The following is a 16,333-nucleotide window of genomic DNA, read 5'->3' as shown; positions in this document are numbered from 1 at the left end:
ACGAACCTACTCCCTCCGCAGAGAATCAAAATTGTGATGGTATGTATTCGGATCACCTTAAGAGATCTTTTCCAGACTGTCACCAATAGCCCATTAAACTGATTTAGTGATCTAGCACGACTTAAATAAAGTAATACTTATAAATAGTATATTAAGTAAAAGCAGTATATAAAGTAAAGTAATACTAGTAATACTACTCTAAACTGTAGTATTTGTTCTTTAACTGACATGGATTTTTAAGACGTTCTTTGCAATAAGTACTCGAACCAGAGTAAATTTTTATAATAATAAATAAATAACTAAATATAATGTTTTATTTTCTATTTGAATCTGTTATTTCAAATCGTTCTATTTGCTGTGAGTGTTTTTATGTAAACGTTGCATACTTATCGTTTCGTCAAACTCTTTGAAGCGTGGAGGTAACGAGTTCGAATCCCACCGCAAACCTCAATATATCTTCGTACTGTTCTTCTCTGAATTGTAGTCCCGCAGTGGACTGATCGTTAAGACACGGTTCCCAGCAGATCACCGAAGTCAAGCATCACTGGCTACGGTCAGTGTCCGGGTGGGTGACCACTTGGATCAGTCTGCGTAGGGACCGAGGGTGTGCGGTATTGGTCCTCGTTAAACTGTGCTACCGTAAAGTGCTCGACTTCTCGTGCAGGTCGTCGGGCTACCGAAGCGGAGGCGCCACCCCTTCTGCAGAGGATCAAAATTGTGATGGCATGTCTTCGGATCATCCTCCGGGATGTTTCACAGACCGTCGCCAATAGCCTATTTGTGCAGCTTTAGTGCGTCGTAAATTAACAACAACAACAACAGCAATTGGGGCCGAGCGACGCTCTGTAAAGCGTGGAGGTGGCGGGTTCGAATCCCGCCATTATCCTGGATGTATCTTCGTACTGTCCTTCTCTGTATTATGCTATCTGTTCGTCTCTTTGACAAAGGTTTATAAGCCTAAATTGAGCACACAAGCCTGCAAATGTATGCAATTCCAATAAACCAATAAATAAACTGAATTGTATTATCTGTCTTTCTACTTGTCAAAGGCTTATTTACGTACATAGGTAACTAAACACACAAGACTGCATGCATGCGCACCAATAAATATATACTTATAGTTTCGAATGGAAAAAATCAAATCTATTTTGTCGTGAAAGGTGTTGGTGGTTTATTCTTTGATATTGTGTTTTTCGGTGTATGTAACAAGTGGACTTCATAAACTTTTTGATTGACAGTGACTTTTCTATATCTTTTATTTTGCCCCCGTCTCTTATAAGTTGATGAATGCTCAGGAAAATTTCCTCAGTTATGACTAAATGAGTAAGTTATTTATGTTTCATTATTTATATTTTATTGCTTTATAAAAATAGATTTTTCTCGCTGGCCGGCCCCAAGGAGCATGCAGTGTGGTCAGCCTCCAAATAAATTATATGTCAGACAAAGATGCGAAGTTACAAAATCCGAAAAAAAAAGTTAGCAAATAATGAAATGTTTTAAAAAAAATGTTAAAGATCAAAAAAGGAATCCAAGTTTAGATCAACGTCTATTTATTTTAAGATCATTAAAATCTCCAGAATTTGATTACAGTCCAAAGTTATCATTTTGTTGTCCTCTGTGGTTATTTGAATTCTAATGTTGCACATTTTTTGACAATTTCAATCAACGCGCTCTTAATTTTGTATCACTACTTGGGTACAGTTCCTTGGGAAACTTTTCTCTCCGATGTCTTGGTAAAGTAGACATTTGTGAAATTATGTAGTACTCTAAATTTAGGTAAAGTTATTAATTAGACTTAAAAATTTATGACTTCTGTTTCATAAGCAACTTTATCGCAATTTTAATTAAATATTTAATACTCTTATAAACGAAAACGAGAACTACGCATTTTCAACAAATATTTCAACAGAGAAATTTTTTCATAATTTAGGTGTTTTTGATTTTTTCTAAAGCAAACGCTTGCATTTATTATTTATTTTTGTCATCCGTAAGCTTTATTTATATTCATAACTTATACTTGTCCTTATGCTTTATTTGAATTTGCACTGTTTCTTTAAATTCTTATGAGTTATGCTAATCCGAATATTTTAGTTGAACTCTTGTTTTATTTAAGCAGATCCGTATTTTTTATCTGAACTATTTGCATTATTAATTTAAATATGCTTGCAACTAAGTATCGGTTAATAAAATAATCATTTCATGTAACATGCTCAAAAAAAGAGAAATTTAAAGAAAATAATTTGTAATGGCATTTTAAAACTAATTTACCTTTAATTTATGTGGCATTTTCTAAATTAATTTTCACTTATTAAGAGACGGTTGAGTTACTTTATTCCGATCTGTCAAAGAATAAAAAATATCCGTTCGTATTAGTTTTTTTAAAAACATTTTAATGTTTTAAAAGTTAATAAATTTTTATTCTGAAAAATGAATAGAAAATACCATTGTTTAAAGTTTGAACTCAATTTCTGATGTTTACAATTAAAACCTAATAATAAAAGTGAATGATTTAAAAATGGTTTACCTTTTGACTTAACTGACTATTAAAAACATTGATAAGCAAATTAAGTACCCCCCAATGTATTTGGATTTTAATTAAAATCTTAAGCTTTATCTAACTTCTGTCATTGAATACTTAGCATTCCCATTCATCACCATGGCAATCAGAAAGTATTTAATCACAGCCTTAATTCGCCCGCGTTAGCAATGATTAAACTCTACTTGTTAGAGAAGTTTGTTGTAAAAAGGAAAATGATACTGCAAGGGACAGTGTTATTTCTTGGAACAGTTTTAACTGTTTTTAATGCCCTGAGTTATAATTAAAAGAAATAAACTTTTTAAATTTTATAGAAAATAAATAATAAATTCCTCAATCAATATATATTTTGTAAATATTTCTGTCATGCACTTCCAAATTAAATATTTATTTAAGTAACAAAAATTACAAGATGGTGAGCGACACTTGGCTCTCTCTCAATTCCTTCAGCTTTTAAAAAGTAAACAATCGTTTGATGGTCGACTTTTTAAACGATCCAGTTCGTTGTTTTCGCATGACGTCATTATTCTTTATTAAATCACAATTATTTTATTGATATTTAATAGAATTTACTCTAACTACAATTAGAATGTCGAAATCTTAAGGAATAATCAAATAAAGTTAACGATTTTTACAAACTTAGGGAACTGAATCTGGCCTTCTTAAAACGCAAGATGTAAATTCTCGATTTCTAAATGTTTAATTTATTTAAATTTGTTTTTTGATGCAAAAGTTACAATAAAAAATATAATCCATGCAGAGTTGGAAAATATTTTGAAAAGTTTGTTTTTAAAGCATTTTAATTCAACTAAAAATAGTTTGCTTGTAAAAATGGGAGAAGAATAGAATATATTTTTTCTTCGCTTAGATGAAAACTGATTTAACTTTTTAGTATGTTTTTGAATGTCAGCATCAGAACATCTTAGAGCACACGCCAAGTCATGGTAGTCACCCATTTGTTTTGGAATTTTTGACTACGGAATGTTTCTTAAAACATGGTACTTAGCGTTTTTAAAAAGCCCTTAAAGGTGCTTTTTTCATGGCGTGTTTTTAAAGAAAGCTTAATTTTCACTTTTCAAAAATGAGATTTTTTTTCTTTATCATGCCGATTTTCGCTGCTTATTATGCAAAAGCGTGGTTTTCAGTGTTCTATTCAACGTTTTCACAATGCATTCATCCACAATCCATTTCGGCTTACCGTCAGTCCGTAACGCATGATAGCGCCAATCATGTTACATATTTGATGTAATACTTGGGAGTTCGCATGATATACAGAACTGGATTTGGTGAGATTATTGCACTCTCATGTGCAACTCTGCTGCCCTTTCCAATTTCGAGATATTCTCCATTTCGGGCTTCTTTTTCCACCCTCTAAAATCGAACCGAAAAATCTCTCGGATCTTTTTATGGTGGCTAATATAATCAAGAAAGTAGTTCTTTGTCAGAAACTGGTTATTTTATCATGATCATGTTAAGTCTTTTTGAAAATTATTTTGCATTTTGTTAATGTATTTAGTGCTTTACAAGTACTTTAAAGGTTCATATTTTTTGTTGAGATACTTGACTACACACCCTGTAAAACGCTTATTTCGAGTTATTTAGTCCTAAACTTGTTAGATGACTGAATTTGAACATTCGCTCAATGAAAACTTAATTTTCAACAACCGGTATAGATAAAATAAATCAAATTAACGACTTAAAACTACTTTTTTTTTCTTATTAAATATATGCAGCACTAGTAGTCTTGAAAAAAAAGTACAAAACCATTCGGCATTGGTATACTATGCTAGCCCAGCATAAAAATCCATCATACCATGTTGGATTTGATATGTTTGCCCAACATACAAATCCATTATACCAGGTTGGGTATGTTAGCCCAATTTAAAACTGGCGCCAATTCCTAAATTTTGATGTTAGGCAGATTTGGTGGTCCCCATCAAGCTGTATGTTGGTCTTTGATGGGAATTCAAGATGGTTACCATCATATTTATGTTGGTCCATCAGAGAAAAACCATCAAGATTTTTTGCCTTAGGTATTACAGGTCTCAAAAAATAAAAGGTCTACCGTAAAGGCCGTACTTATCAGTTATTTGCAGACTCCTTAATTTATAAAAAAAATATTCACATTGGGATTTGCGAACTAGTATTTAACCGAGAAAAAACAAAAACGCTTTAAAAATCTCTTAAATCCCGCCGGTAAAGGAAAATACATGTAATAAACAAGTTTGATTGCTAAAATAAACAGAGTGGAGTTTAAAGACCACTAATGGAATCACCTTCAAGTCTCAATATCTAACTAAACATGTTTTGATGTTAAGCTGTAGAGGATGACAAATACAAACATCATTTGACTAAACATGTTTATATATGTCTTTCTATAGTAATTTGTCAGATTTCGATGGCGTTTTTGTGTTTTCAACAGATAAGTTACAAAAAATGTGGAAACATTTCCAAATTCTTCCCACTCAAATATGAAGAAGGAAAGAGATACCCTGGTAGTAAAATCATCATAACTAGTTTATCCTTAGTGGCTCTAGAACACATTAAGCTTTATTCTCAATTAAACGGATTTCTGATGACAATAATACCACCTTTATTATTATTGACCTCAATAATGATTTCGTAATACATTTTATTCTTACTCGCTTACATGTTATTTTGTTTCACTAATGTTCATAGTTTTCATATTTTTCATTTTATAAGGTTTCGAATCATATTATATTAAAGGCCGGCCAGGTGGCCGAGCGGTTAGCGTGCCTGACTGCGAAGCCATAGGTTGCGGATTCGAATCCCGCTCTGGGCATGGATGTTTCTCTCTCTTTGTGCTGTTCTCTGTTGTGTGTATGATGTGTGAATGTGGCGTACCCTATAAACGGGATTGTGGCAGTGTGGCGTGGGCAATGTTGCTCGCCTCCGTGACTTTGGTTCACAGGTGCCCACTGGGTAACGCGAAATGAGCAACAATTCTGGCATAGTATAGGCAAAGATTCAAATTCAGTGCCTGCCATTGGAAAAAAAATATTATATTAAAGGGTAAGATTCTGTATATAATCCATTATACCGATATAAACTCACCCCTATAAAACTGCTAAAACAAAGCTGTGAGTCAAAACAGTAAAAAAAAAAATATTCTTAAAATAAGGACGTACTTTCATTTTATATACGTAATTTGTATAGCTTAGATTTGCCAAATAGATTAATATTAAAGATCTACAACTGATGACGCATCTAGACGGGTAATACATATTATGCAGGGTGTTCCGTAAAATCCGCCTTCAATATATACTTTTGGAATGCTTATAAATGCTAAAGAGAGAAAACTATACGTTAGAGATCGTAAAAAATATTTAAGCAAAGAAAAGCATAGTCGAGAAAGCAATTAATTCGCTATAAGAAATATGACAAAATATTAGGGAAGGTAATCGCACGTAACATCAAATCCTCGTTTAAAAGGGGGAGAAAAAGATTAAGAGAAGTTGAAAGACAATAATTGCGAACACCTTCAAGTAACAAAAGCAGGTACAGGTTCTGCATTTTCAAATAGTTATAAGCATTTCTTAATTGTGATTTCCCATGTTTTTATGACGATTTTATTTATTCCTAGCAAAACTAATTTCAATAACAACTATCAATTTTCAATTGTTCATTTTTTAATTTTTTTTCTGACAAGGATTCCGATAACATAAACAATAAGGGTGGTCTTTGTAAAACACCTTGTACAAGTTCTTTTAAACCTTTACTATAACCTTATCATTAAACGCTTCTTACGGCTGAATAATTCATCGGCAAGAAAGAACAGTTTCTTTGAAGTTCATTGTCAGTTTATAGCAGAGGAAAAAAGAAGCGTTTTGTCGAATATTTTATTAATGCTCGAACAAACACGCTTTTTTTTTTTTGCTAAAGTGTGGCTTTAAAAAATTACATCACGTTTTTTTCTTACAAATCTTATTTCTCTGTTCTTTTTGTTTCTTCAAGCTTGTAATTTTACTTCGAAAAAAATCCTTGAGCTGATGGGGTAAACACTTACAAATAATGTAAAAAAAATGGAACGTTGCCTAAGAAAATTTACGTTTTTAGCGTTCTAATATAACATAAGTCAAGTTAAAGTTATAGTATAACAGTTTTTATTATAATTACTAATGGGGATTTTTCTCACGGTTTATAAAGTTATAAATAAAATAATTAATGTTCTTACTTTTATTACTGTTAGCATGCGAACAAAAATTTTATAATCTGCAGCAATGCCTGCTTAGTTAGCATTTGATACAGTGAAGTATTTTTTTAATATCAATATACTTTTTATTATTTAAATTTGATTGTTTTTATAAAATTTAATTAAACTTATGGCTATTAAGAGAGGTGTAATTTTTGTTGTAGAGAAATGCTATCGGTAAATTTTTGACATTTTTCATGGAATTAATAATCATGAAGTCTTCATTTTGAGTAATAAAACGTAATCATACTGATGCTATATTTCGTCATCACACTACGACTGATGCAATCTCGTCTTACGTCTATGACGTCAGCATACAAATAAACAAATGTTCATCTCAATACTTTGTTATCCTTTTAAACAAAGCGCGTATGCGTTGATAAACAAATACTAATATTTTCTTTCTATAATTCCTCTCTAAAAAAACATGAATTGCATGCTGGTATTTTCATTTGCTCATAAATGGTTGCAGTAGTTTTGCCAAAAGTGTCTGGTCATGGTTTTATCCACCTGACGATGTTTTGTCTAACTCACATTTTCTAATTTAAAAAAAAAGTTGATAATGATTCGTAGATCTGAATAAATAAATGTAGGTTCGCAAATACTATACTCTTTATACACTGCTTGACAATTGCTAAGGAACAGTTACATTTTTCGAAATAATTAATAGTAGACATTAATTGAAGAAATGAAAATAAGTACATATTTAGTAGAGACAATGTGCATTTATTATGATGCAAAATAGTAAAAATATTGTCACATCGCAAATATTGTAAAAAAAAAAAATTGTGTCATCACAAATATTGTATATTCCTTGGCTAAGGAAGGCAGAAGTGCCGACCAACCTTGCACCACCATCACTCTTGCAGACGCAAATGCAGTTGCAAGACACAGACTTCTGCCCCATTCCTTCAGGAAACCCCTCATTACTGACTGTGATTGCTCCAGAATCTTAACATCAACAATTACAAGACTAAGAACAAACCACTTTAAAGGGATGAAAATTCTTCCGACAAAATACGAACTTATATTCCCTGCAAGAACTGCACCGATATCCAACTTACCCCGGATCACATTCTCGAGTGCCCAGCCCTTACCCCATATGTTTTACAACTGGGTATGGTGCCACTGGCTTCAGAACTTCGTGAGATCCTCTACAGTAATGATGTATTGGAGCTAGCGGATGCAGTTTTACAGGCACATACGAGGCCATTTAATTGTCCATGGACACGATAAAAAAATTAAACTATCGGGGTGTTTTGGGGGGATACAGTCCCATTTCTCTCTAAATGCATTATGTTTTTCATAGTTCGAGCAGGCTCTATCAGAATCTGTTTCGGAAACGTTTACTGAAAACAGTTTCAAAAAATTAAATAGAAATGTATGTTGCAAGGTTTGACTTTTCACATGATTCCAGTGCTGATTTTGGTTTTGAGTAATTTATCTTTAAAGCGAGCCTTTCTACTAAATTTTGTACCAATATCTTGTTACGAATGGTAAATATTCATAAATTACCTTAAACCAACTTATAATAAACTTCAATAGTTTGATTATTGTGATTAAGTTCATAAGCATTCGTCGTGTAATAATTTTTGAACATTTCCTATTTTGGATCTTTAGAATAATTGTTAAAGAAGACAATGTGTTATCGAAAACCAATATTGTCCATTCCATACTTTTATAATTTATGTTTAAACTTTGATGACGAAAAATTATTTTCAGTTTATTGCATTCGTATTTATCACCTTTTGGTTAAGAAAAGATTTAGATCTCTGTAAAGAAACAAAAATATAAATGTTAAAGGCTCTATATTCATTCTAGTCTTGTTCATAATATATATGTTACCGTTTAAGTGCATAATTCAGTTATTTCATAGAATAACTAGACAAGTCAGTTAAAAATATTTCGTACTTTACCTAGTTATTCTATGAAGTAACTAATTATTCTATGAAATAACTAAGGATAGACCGTTAAAGCATGAATAAGCAATTTCAAAGTTATTTTATAAATTAATTTATCATAAATAGCTAAAATTACCAAAAAATACGTATTTTCCCATTGCGGATGATTAATTGATAACTAATAATGAAAAGCGAAGATATAATTTATTATTGTTCACATTAATAACTACGTCTAACAGCAACGAGATGAAGCATATACGTCATTGCTAAGCAGCTGGAAGCGGTTTAAAGAACTTTCGAGTGCCGTATTTCATACTTTAACGTTCAAGTAATTTTTATTTTATAGAATACTTATATAGTTAAATTGTAGAATTCAATAATTTTATATACTTTAACTGACTTGGCTTGTTATTTCATGAAAAACCTAGTTGTATGAAATAGCTGATTTCACATTTTAACGGTAACATATTTGCCCTGTTAAGGTTGGGTATAGAAAGAGTGAAAAAGTTGCAAAAAGAATAACCATTTAGAAAAATAAAAAAACTAAAAATTAATAATGGCCGGGTGAAACATAGTTAGTTGTACATTTTACGAAGTTTGGCTAACCCAGAAAAATAGTAATTCTTCTTCTTCAAAAACAGTTCTAGAAGATACCAAGTATATTTAAAGCACGTACCTTTTTTATCCATAAAAAGATATCCAGTCCTGGATCGGAGATGAGTTTAGGATGAAACAAACAAAAACTTTTTGGCTAGTGAAAAAGGAATCAGTCCAGTTCTTTTTTGAAAAAAAATTACTATTGTTTTATTGGAGGAAAAACAAACTAGACAAATCACCATGTTGAGGCACGACATCATTTTAGGAATGGCCCATGCCAAGGATGTGGAACTAGTGATGACTGGAACAGGAGTGAAAAATGACCGTGGGGGATTTCCATCCCTGACGGTAGTTGGTCAGCGGATCATCCTTTAAAAAAACTGGAGATTTTATCAGGAGAGTTCTTTATTAGGCATTCAAAACCGATTTATCAGGAAAATTCTTTGGTAGGTATTAATCCAATTTGTCAGGAAAAGGAAAATTCTTCAGTAAGCAATTCATCAGAGATAATGAAAAGTACAGCATGGCGATAGGTGAGTTATTTTCAGCGAACAAAGCCCAACATCAAAATGAAGATGGCGCAGAGAAGCCATCTTCGAGAAAAAAAAGCTTCTCCACCTTAGGGAGGTGGGAGCAAAAAATGTTAAAACTCCGTTAAGCGGAGGGCAGCAAATTATATGACATCAAATTATCGAAAGCTATCCGTCTTTCGCGCTCATCCTTTCAGGATATTTATAAATTAGGCTGTGACCTAATGTCACATTATACCCCCCACTGCAGAAAAAAAATTTTGAAGAAAAAATTTTTTTTTTTTTTTTTTTTTTGCCAAAAAAATATTAATCCAAAAAAATTTATAAATGAAATTAAGTTCTAACAGCCTGCAACTCCAGTTCACCACTACTCCACTTACAAATAGTCAGATGTTTACATAACAATCTATATCAAAACTTTTGATAGTAAGAGTCTGAAATGAGAAAAGCTGTGCCTCAAACATAAGACATACAAAGAATTAGTAACACATAACAACACATACATATAAGCAGCTTTACATGGCTGCATCTTGATTAGTGAAAAGGCAAACAATGTTAATTGTTTGATAAATGGACGAAAAAAAAAACACAAAACAATCTTAATTGTTTGCTAAATGAAAACAAACATTTTGACACAGAATCGTCAACACATGTACTATAAATTAAACTTAAACAACATATGCCTTGATGCATGTGAATGCCTATAAGTGCAATAACACCCGTATAAAAAAATTCAGGCTACATGAAGTAGACTGAGAAAATCTTCTCCAAAGAAAATAACATTAAGGAGGTAAAATGAATAATTGATTATTCAAAAAGAAAATCTCACTTATTAATAGTGGAAAAGCAATTTTTGAGGTAAAGGACATTAACTCAAATTATTCCTTGTAAGAAGGAATTGAAAAAAATTGATTTGTTTGCTGGAAATTATTATAAAAAAATTGAAAAATTGCAAACAAACGAAAAAAAAATCAGGCTACCATTGTAGACTGACAATACTCCGAGCTTGAACGAACAAGAAAACTTTGTACAACATTTTGTACATCAATCTATTAAGTGAATTTTGAGAAAAAAATTGAAACCAATCAAACAAGATTGATAAGTAGTAATCCGAGTTAAAACGACAAAAAATTATTAGTACACATCAAACTGTATACCTGAAACAAATCAAAGTCATTAGTAAGTGCATTAACATTATTAATTTTAGACTTGAAAAAAAATTTTAAAAAAATTTGCAATTAAATTTACTAGTTGTAACAGGAAAAGCCTAGGCAAAACATTAAACTTAACAAAAACTGCAAGGAATATTAACACTTAAAAAAACAACAAATTGACTCACAGAACCTTGACCAAAAAAAAAAAACTGCTAAAAACAAAACAAACACAAAACAAGGCCTTGACACATTGCTTACAAAAAGCATTACCTAACAAAAATTGCTGAACAATATACAATTAACAAACTCAGCATCAACAATTTGTATAAAACAACAGAACACAAAACAATAAAAATCATAACAACCGTTGTGACACCTTGAGATGTACAATGAGGTGTACTTGTATACATTACTAATGCAAAGAGAATTCACACTCTGCAAAAATCCAAAAAATTTTGTATGTAATAATAGTGACTTATGACATACTAGAAAAGGAAAAAAAATACTGTACAGAACTACAGGGTCGAAAAACAAAAAATTGGCATTCGAAAATCAGACGTCATTAATTAATTACAATTATGTGTTTACGTAATTTAAAAAACAAATATTAACATGAAATATTTGTTAAAAAAATTGCAATCAGTTAGACATGAACAACGTTGTATCATTTGTTCGTTTATAAAAATTAGTGATTACTTAATCAATGTATTATTGATTATGAAAGAATTGATGATTATTTCATATTATTACAACACAAACGAAAGAATGTTCTCAAACAAAGCAAAAAAATGTTTAACCTCAAAAGACATTTAATTATTAGTTTAACATTAACAGTGAAGGTAACATTGCGAAAGTTATGTACTTTAGTAATTATTAACATATAGATATTCAAAGGTTACGCAAAAGATTTTCCTCAAAGAGCATCAAAACAATTCAATTATTCAATAATTGACTCGAATCTTTTTTTTTTTTTTTTTTTTTTTTTTTTTTTTTTATTTAATTAAAATTATTATTATATATATATGTCATATATATCATCTGGTTCTTTGACCAGGGTATCATAATTGATTTTCTGGTTTCTTTGACCAGGAATACCTTCTGATTCATTTTTGATCAGGAAACTAAAATTAATAATTAACGTCTGGCTCTCTTATGGCCAGGGAAAAGTAAAAGAAAAAAATTTCTGGTTTAGTTTACCAGCAAAAATCGTTGAGCTCAGGTATTGCCCAGAGCAATCGGGACATATTTTTCCCAATTAGTTTAATAAATTAATCCCAAAAAAAATTTGATGCATCTGTATTACCAGACACGATTCAGGAAATTCACTATCCCAAATATTTTAATTTTTTTTTTTTTTGTAATAATTCAAGTAAATATTAAATAATCAGATACTCCAGTAAGAAAATCGTAACACATTCAAACATATAAGCTTGGAAAATCATACATCAAAACATTGATTCACTAAAATTGAGAACATGACAGAATAAAAAAAATTGGGAGAGAGCCAAATTTGAGAACATTAGATAATAAAAAATTTGGAAAGAGAATTATTTTTTTGAAAAAAAATGATAATAATTGACCAAAAGAAAATCCAAAAGTAAACTGCTGATCCTCCATCATGAAAAAAAAACCCTTCATTTTTGAATACCTCATTCAATTAAAAGCAAATTAGTAAAATTAGAAACATTAAAAAGTTAGAAGAAATAAATTTATAAATGCAAAAGTCATTGATATTGTATAACAACTGCTACAAGACCCCGCTGTTCCACGGATATGTAATGACCAGCATCACACACAACGATGCCCAAATAACACTCGTCACACATATATCAATAAGTTACTTACAAAAATTATTGTCAAACAAATTATTTGATAAACTATAAGGATAAACCTTAGGGATAGTAATATTGTTAAAATTATCAGGCATAATTATTGAATTAGAATACGTTCTATTACGGGTTTGAATTGGGGTCATCTAATGAGAAAAAAAAATTTAAATAATAAAAGTATCAATTACACAGGTATTATTACTAATTGTAACCTTTTGATAACCTCATGAAAATAATATATTGAAATATAATAAATTTTAGTATCAAGAAAAACACAATTAAAAATTAGGTAACCCTTCAAATTAATCATATAACGATATACTTGCATAAACAAGAAATATCAACCATTAGAAAAAAATATTGTCATTAATTATTTCAAAGTGCAAATAAATACCCAAACATTTTAAAAAACCAATCAATTGTAGTATAATATATTAGAACACTAATAATTTAGCAATATAGGAGAGTAAGACATTGGCAATACATATTAAAAATCAATTCAATAACCTTTCAACAAAATAATCAATTAAATTATTAAACATGACCTGATTCAAAAGCATAATAAGCAAAATTTTTAGTACACATAGAATTTACCAAATATTAAGTAATGATTATTATTTTAACCAATTGCTGTGAAAAAATTTTATAGAATAAAAGGAATCTTATTTTTAAATTGTTATATGAAGAATTATTTACCAAATCTTATCCAATTACTACTTATTATTTAATCAAAAATATTTATATTAATCATCCTAATCAAAATCGTTATTTTTAATCACTATTATAAAACAATTGTGATATTCAATTACAGAAATTATGACAAATAATTATTATTATCTCAACTTAAAAAAATTATCTATTTGGTTATTGTATGAAACAAATTAGTAAATAACCAAAACAAGATATTAATTAACTAATCAAAACATAAAGTCTATTAAAAAAATTTGATTACATTGCATAATTTATTATTGTTTATTTGGCTATTCTATCAAAAACTATTGAAATAAACAATTCATTTCCTACTCCAAACTTAAAGAAATTTATTGAAATTAAATGTATTAAACATTGAATAATAATATCTTACTTTACTCATAGTAAAAAAATTTAATTTGAAATAATACACATTCCCTGGTCAAAATAAATATAATTAAAAACTATATACACCAACCGAAAAGCGGAACGGCACCAGATGCCCTGTTAAGGTTGGGTATAGAAAGAGTGAAAAAGTTGCAAAAAGAATAACCATTTAGAAAAATAAAAAAACTAAAAATTAATAATGGCCGGGTGAAACATAGTTAGTTGTACATTTTACGAAGTTTGGCTAACCCAGAAAAATAGTAATTCTTCTTCTTCAAAAACAGTTCTAGAAGATACCAAGTATATTTAAAGCACGTACCTTTTTATCCATAAAAAGATATCCAGTCCTGGATCGGAGATGAGTTTAGGATGAAACAAACAAAAACTTTTTGGCTAGTGAAAAAGGAATCAGTCCAGTTCTTTTTTGAAAAAAAATTACTATTGTTTTATTGGAGGAAAAACAAACTAGACAAATCACCATGTTGAGGCACGACATCATTTTAGGAATGGCCCATGCCAAGGATGTGGAACTAGTGATGACTGGAACAGGAGTGAAAAATGACCGTGGGGGATTTCCATCCCTGACGGTAGTTGGTCAGCGGATCATCCTTTAAAAAAACTGGAGATTTTATCAGGAGAGTTCTTTATTAGGCATTCAAAACCGATTTATCAGGAAAATTCTTTGGTAGGTATTAATCCAATTTGTCAGGAAAAGGAAAATTCTTCAGTAAGCAATTCATCAGAGATAATGAAAAGTACAGCATGGCGATAGGTGAGTTATTTTCAGCGAACAAAGCCCAACATCAAAATGAAGATGGCGCAGAGAAGCCATCTTCGAGAAAAAAAAGCTTCTCCACCTTAGGGAGGTGGGAGCAAAAAATGTTAAAACTCCGTTAAGCGGAGGGCAGCAAATTATATGACATCAAATTATCGAAAGCTATCCGTCTTTCGCGCTCATCCTTTTTATAAGATACAAAAACTTAAAATTGAAGTTGTAGTGCATGTTGTGCAAGTTAAAGTTAAATTACCTAAAAATCACGAGTTGAGACGAAAAATTGATTATGCGTTAAAAGTTACGGTTGAGAAACACAACAAACACGCGGAGATGAAAGAAGCCGACGACCAGTGGAATTCTCAGAAAAAAAAGGGTGGAAACTTCTCGAAATAAAGGGGCTCTTTTAAGGAGCTGGTAAGGAATATTAGGGGGAGAATGTCCAAATTGCGCTACCGCTTAAGGGGCTAAAGAAAGATGATGAAAATAAAAAAATGTATTACAAAGTTAAAAGAATTAGTATTATTGATTAAGAAAAAAACAGGATATTTATAAATTAGGCTGTGACCTAATGTCACAATATTAAAAGATATGCTACATTACAATAAAATCTTTTTAATTTATTTGATAAAAATTGTCCTGATTCATATTACATTATTTATTCAACTTGGCGTGTTAAGTCATGCTATCAAATTTCAGCCACTATACAGAGTGACCAGACTTATTTTTGTTTGACTTTCCGTTGCGTTTGAGGAATTAAGGTGGCTGAACCCCAGTGTCTTTGATTGTTTATCCTAATCTAACACTACACTACACTACATTGTATTGATTCTAATACGTCATTAAATTTTCTTCACATACGAGGGTTGCTTAAGTAAGGGCCGTTTTGTTGTGTACACTAATAGGTGACTCATGCGTCGCAACGAGTGCTTGTGTCGTGTCCCGACATTCCTTGAGAACAAATGTTCTCAGTTGCTGCTGTGTTGGGAAACTGTGCGATCAGTTCTGTGTCTTTAAAATGTTCGAATTTAACAAATGATCCACTACGCACAAGATACTGTCAGTGATGCGTTTTTAGTCGGCAGAAACCCTGTCTGCTGCATACATTCACTGGCAGATTTGTGAAGTAGCAAAATTCCCTGTCATGCTGAACAGAGAATGTTGCTACTATATGACAATGATTCTCTCTCTACAGCTCAGATCCCAGCTTTATTGGACTCTTTTGGCTGGGAAGTTTTGGACTACCCCTACCTACAGCCCTGACCTCGCGCTGAGTGATTTTTCATCTTTTCCGATATTTCAAACACTATTTTGGCGCCAATCACTACAACGATGACGAATACGTGAAAACGGCTGGGTCCCATTTGGTTAACAGAGCGGGCGGCAAGTTTCTATGAAGAGGGTATTCTGTATCTAGTCTTTAGATATGATAAGTATTTAAACAAACTTGGCGACTATACTGAAAAGAATAGAAACATATGTAAACTCAGAAAATAAACTTGTTTCTCGAAAATTTTCTTTCGTTTGGTTTTCATTTTCAATAGGCCCTTACTTAAAACTAATAATACGAGGGTTGTTTCTTAACAAGCGAGTTAATCTGAATGCCTTACGCCAGTTCAACTTAATTCCGTTCATGTTATTTTTTATCAAGGGATCTTTTGGATATCTTACCGCAATCTACTCCACTCTTTGGGATTTTGTTTCCACTTAGTTTTAAATTCAAC

At 31.1% G+C, this 16,333-nt stretch overlaps 1 protein-coding gene across 2 annotated transcripts in view; it reads left to right on the top strand.

The window, feature by feature from the left end:
• Positions 1–1,005: 1,005 nt before the first annotated feature.
• LOC107446311 (uncharacterized) overlaps positions 1,006–16,333 on the top strand; it is a 60,014-nt gene continuing 44,686 nt past the window's right edge. The window contains exon 1 of one of the 2 annotated variants that reach the window (XM_043042738.3): positions 1,006–1,323. The gene's annotated coding sequence lies outside the window, so the exon portion shown is untranslated. The remainder of the gene's footprint in view (positions 1,324–16,333) is intronic. The other variant, XM_016060924.5, reaches the window with a different exon arrangement.

The sequence above is a fragment of the Parasteatoda tepidariorum genome, chromosome 1 (assembly GCF_982258835.1).
Source record: "Parasteatoda tepidariorum strain Cologne lab strain chromosome 1, Ptep-v5.0, whole genome shotgun sequence".
Lineage (NCBI taxonomy): Eukaryota > Metazoa > Arthropoda > Arachnida > Araneae > Theridiidae > Parasteatoda > Parasteatoda tepidariorum.
This window is presented reverse-complemented; position numbering and strand designations above follow the sequence as displayed.